At 38.3% G+C, this 5000-nt stretch overlaps 6 non-coding genes across 6 annotated transcripts; all 6 read right to left on the bottom strand.

The window, feature by feature from the left end:
• Window positions 1-962: 962 nt before the first annotated feature.
• On the bottom strand, window positions 963-1033 carry TRNAG-GCC. The gene has a single exon. It is a non-coding gene; the product is annotated as a tRNA-Gly (tRNA).
• Window positions 1034-1761: 728 nt separating this feature from the next.
• On the bottom strand, window positions 1762-1832 carry TRNAG-GCC. Its single transcript has one exon. It is a non-coding gene; the product is annotated as a tRNA-Gly (tRNA).
• Window positions 1833-2308: 476 nt separating this feature from the next.
• Window positions 2309-2379, bottom strand: TRNAG-GCC. The gene has a single exon. It is a non-coding gene; the product is annotated as a tRNA-Gly (tRNA).
• A 1017-nt stretch (window positions 2380-3396) lies between these two features.
• On the bottom strand, window positions 3397-3467 carry TRNAG-GCC. Its single transcript has one exon. It is a non-coding gene; the product is annotated as a tRNA-Gly (tRNA).
• Window positions 3468-4266: 799 nt separating this feature from the next.
• Window positions 4267-4337, bottom strand: TRNAG-GCC. Its single transcript has one exon. It is a non-coding gene; the product is annotated as a tRNA-Gly (tRNA).
• A 478-nt stretch (window positions 4338-4815) lies between these two features.
• Window positions 4816-4886, bottom strand: TRNAG-GCC. The gene has a single exon. It is a non-coding gene; the product is annotated as a tRNA-Gly (tRNA).
• Window positions 4887-5000: the final 114 nt, after the last annotated feature.

The following is a 5000-nucleotide window of genomic DNA, read 5'->3' as shown; positions in this document are numbered from 1 at the left end:
CTTCTGAAGCCATCAACTTTTAGTTTCACCTCTCGATTAAAAAATGAATGCCCCATAGGTCTACTCGTGAAATCTTTAAATGTAAATGATAGATTGTGACAAACCGAAGTTTGAACATTTTGCACTAATATCATCATAGGTATTCTTCAAGATGCACCAGTCGAGAATCAAACTTGGACTGTATCGTGGTATGATACTATTCTACCACTAGACCACTAGCGCATGTACCTTTGGGCCAATAAAAAACGTACTCGTATTTTGGTCCTGCAGCTGTTCTGACGCCCTCAACTTTTAGTTTCAACTCTCGATATAAAAAAAAAAAAAGCTCTATAGTGCTACTCGGGAAATTTATAAATTTAAATGATATAGTGACAGACCCAAGAAATTCGAAAAGTATGCAAGCATATCTTCAAGATGGACCAGCCGAGAATCGAACTTGGGTCTGTACCATGGCAGGGTACTATTCTATCACTAGCCCACTGGTGCATCCAACTTTAGGCCTGTCCATAATATACTCGTATTTTGGTAATGCAGTTCTTCTGAAGCCCTCAACTTTTAGTTTCACATCTCGATTTAAAAAAGGAGGCTCCATAGTACTACTCGTGAAATCTATAAATTTAAATGATAGATTGTAACAAACCGAAGTTTGAACATTTTGCACTAATATCATCATAGGTATTCTTCAAGATGCACTAGTCGAGAATCGAACTGGGACTGTATCGTGGTATGGTACTATTCTACCTAAGACCACTAGCGCATGTACCTTTGGGCCAATAAAAAACGTACTCGTATTTTGGTCCTGCAGCTCTTTTGACGCCCTCAACTTTTAGTTTCAACTCTCGATATAAAAAAAAAAAAGCTCGATAGTGCTACTCGGGAAATTTATAAATTTAAATGATATAGTGACAAACCCAAGAAATTCGAAAAGTATGCAATAATATCATCATAGCATCTCTTCAAGATGCACCAGCCGAGAAACGAACTCGGGTCTGTACCGTGGCAGGGTACTATTCTACCACTAGACCACTGGTGCATCCATCTTTAGGTCTGTCCGTATTGCAATTCTTCTGAAGCCCTCAACTTTTAGTTTCACCTCTCGATTGAAAAATGAAAGCTCCATAGGTCTACTCGTGAAATCTATAAATGTAAATGATAGATTGTAACAAACCGAAGTTTGAACATTTTGCACTAATATCATCATAGGTAATCTTCAAGATACACTAGTCGAGAATCGAACTGGGACTGTATCGTGGTATGATACTATTCTACCACTAGACCACTAGCGCATGTACCTTTGGGCCAATAAAAAACGTACTCGTATTTTGGTCCTACAGCTCTTCTGAAGCCCTCAACTTTTAGTTTCACCTCTCGATTTCAAAAAGAAGGCTCCATAGTGCTACGCGTGAAATCTATAAATGTAAATGATAGATTGTAACAAACCGAAGTTTGAACATTTTGCACTAATATCATCATAGGTAATCTTCAAGATACACTAGTCGAGAATCGAACTGGGACTGTATCGTGGTATGATACTATTCTACCACTTGACCACTAGCGCATGTACCTTTGGGCCAATAAAAAACGTACTCGTATTTTGGTCCTGCAGCTCTTTTGACGCCCTCAACTTTTAGTTTCAACTCTCGATATAAAAAAAAAAGCTCGATAGTGCTACTCGGGAAATTTATAAATTTAAATGATATAGTGACAAACCCAAGAAATTCGAAAAGTATGCAATAATATCATCATAGCATCTCTTCAAGATGCACCAGCCGAGAATCGAACTCGGGTCTGTACCGTGGCAGGGTACTATTCTACCACTAGACCACTGGTGCAACCAACTTTAGGTGTGTCCATAATTTACTCGAAATTTCGTACTACAGTTCTTCTGAAGCCCTCAACTTTTAGTTTCACCTCTCGATTTAAAAATGAAAGCTCCATAGGTCTACAAGTGAAATCTATAAATGTAAATGATAGATTGTAACAAACCGAAGTTTGAACATTTTGCACTAATATCATCATAGGTATTCTTCAAGATGCACCAGTCGAGAATCGAACTGGGACTGTATCGTGGTATGGTACTATTCTACCACTAGACCACTAGCGCATGTACCTTTGGGCCAATAAAAAACGTACTCGTATTTTGGTCCTGCAGCTCTTTTGACGCCCTCAACTTTTAGTTTCAACTCTCGATATAAAAAAAAAAAGCTCGATAGTGCTACTCGGGAAATTTATAATTTTAAATGATATAGTGACAAACCCAAGAAATTCGAAAAGTATGCAATAATATCATCATAGCATCTCTTCAAGATGCACCAGCCGAGAAACGAACTCGGGTCTGTACCGTGGCAGGGTACTATTCTACCACTAGACCACTGGTGCATCCATCTTTAGGTCTGTCCATAATTTACTCGTAATTTGGTACTGCAATTCTTCTGAAGCCCTCAACTTTTAGTTTCACCTCTCGATTTAAAAATGAAAGCTCCATAGGTCTACTCGCGAAATCTATAAATGTAAATGATAGATTGTAACAAACCGAAGTTTGAACATTTTGCACTAATATCATCATAGGTAATCTTCAAGATGCACCAGTCGAGAATCGAACTGAGACTGTATCGTTGAACGGTACTATTCTACCACTAGACAACTAGTGCATGTACCTTTGGGCGAATAAAAAACATACTCGTATTTTGGAACTGTAGTTCTTCTGAAGCCCTCAACTTTTAGTTTCACCTCTCGATTTCAAAAAGAATGCTCCATAGTGCTACGCGTGAAATCTATAAATGTAAACGATAGATTGTAACAAACCGAAGTTTGAACATTTTGCACTAATATCATCATAGGTAATCTTCAAGATGCACTAGTCGAGAATCGAACTGGGACTGTATCGTGGTATGATACTATTCTACCACTTGACCACTAGCGCATGTACCTTTGGGCCAATAAAAAACGTACTCGTATTTTGGTCCTACAGCTCTTCTGAAGCCCTCAACTTTTAGTTTCACCTCTCGATTTCAAAAAGAAGGCTCCATAGTGCTACGCGTGAAATCTATAAATGTAAATGATAGATTTTAACAAACCGAAGTTTGAACATTTTGCACTAATCATCATAGGTAATCTTCAAGATGCACTAGTCGAGAATCGAACTGGGACTGTATCGTGGTATGATACTATTCTACCACTTGACCACTAGCGCATGTACCTTTGGGCCAATAAAAAACGTACTCGTATTTTGGTCCTACAGCTCTTCTGAAGCCCTCAACTTTTAGTTTCAACTCTCGATATAAAAAAAAAAGCTCGATAGTGCTACTCGGGAAATTTATAAATTTAAATGATATAGTGACAAACCCAAGAAATTCGAAAAGTATGCAATAATATCATCATAGCATCTCTTCAAGATGCACCAGCCGAGAATCGAACTCGGGTCTGTACCGTGGCAGGGTACTATTCTACCACTAGACCACTGGTGCAACCAACTTTAGGTCTGTCCATAATTTACTCGAAATTTCGTACTGCAGTTCTTCTGAAGCCCTCAACTTTTAGTTTCACCTCTCGATTTAAAATTGAAAGCTCCATAGGTCTACTCGCGAAATCTATAAATGTAAATGATAGATTGTAACAAACCGAAGTTTGAACATTTTGCACCAATATCATCATAGGTAATCTTCAAGATGCACCAGTCGAGAATCAAACTAAGATTGTATCGTGGAACGGTACTATTCTACCACTAGACCACTAGTGCATGTACCTTTGGGCCAATAAAAAACGTACTCGTATTTTGGTCCTACAGCTCTTCTGAAGCCCTCAACTTTTAGTTTCACCTCTCGATTTCAAAAAGAAGGCTCCATAGTGCTACGCGTGAAATCTATAAATGTAAATGATAGATTGTAACAAACCGAAGTTTGAACATTTTGCACTAATCATTATAGGTAATCTTCAAGATGCACCAGTCGAGAATCGAACTTGGACTGTATCGTGGTATGGTACTATTCTACCACTTGACCACTAGCGCATGTACCTTTGGGCCCATAACCTTATCATCAGTTAGACATACTACACTCATACTATAAAGAACTTATAATAAAAACGTACTCGTATTTTGGTCCTGCAGCTCTTTTGACGCCCTCAACTTTTAGTTCAACTCTCGATATAAAAAAAAAAAAAAGCTCGATAGTGCTACTCGGAAAATTTATAAATTTAAATGATATAGTGACAAACCCAAGAAATTCGAAAAGTATGCAATAATATCATCATAGCATCTCTTCAAGATGCACCAGCCGAGAAACGAACTCGGGTCTGTACCGTGGCAGGGTACTATTCTACCACTAGACCACTGGTGCAACCAACTTTTGGTCTGTCCATAATTTACTCGAAATTTCGTACTGCAGTTCTTCTGAAGCCCTCAACTTTTAGTTTCACCTCTCGATTTAAAAATGAAAGCTCCATAGGACTACTCGCGAAATCTATAAATGTAAATGATAGATTGTAACAAACCGAAGTTTGAACATTTTGCACTAATATCATCATAGGTAATCTTCAAGATGCACTAGTCGAGAATCGAACTGGGACTGTATCGTGGTATGATACTATTCTACCACTTGACCACTAGCGCATGTACCTTTGGGCCAATAAAAAACGTACTCGTATTTTGGTCCTACAGCTCTTCTGAAGCCCTCAACTTTTAGTTTCAACTCTCGATATAAAAAAAAAAAAAGCTCGATAGTGCTACTCGGGAAATTTATAAATTTAAATGATAGATTGACAAACCCAAGAAATTCGAAAAGTATGCAATAATATCATCATAGCATCTCTTCAAGATGCACCAGCCGAGAATCGAACTCGGGTCTGTACCGTGGCAGGGTACTATTCTACCACTAGACCACTGGTGCAACCAACTTTAGGTCTGTCCATAATTTACTCGAAATTTCGTACTACAGTTCTTCTGAAGCCCTCAACTTTTAGTTTCACCTCTCGATTAAAAAATGAATGCCCCATAGGTCTAC

This window comes from Cucurbita maxima, unplaced genomic scaffold, assembly GCF_002738345.1.
Source record: "Cucurbita maxima cultivar Rimu unplaced genomic scaffold, Cmax_1.0 Cma_Scf00070, whole genome shotgun sequence".
In the NCBI taxonomy this organism is placed as follows: Eukaryota; Viridiplantae; Streptophyta; class Magnoliopsida; order Cucurbitales; family Cucurbitaceae; genus Cucurbita; species Cucurbita maxima.
The sequence above is the reverse complement of the archived record's forward strand: the minus strand, read 5'-3'. Positions and strand labels throughout refer to the sequence as shown.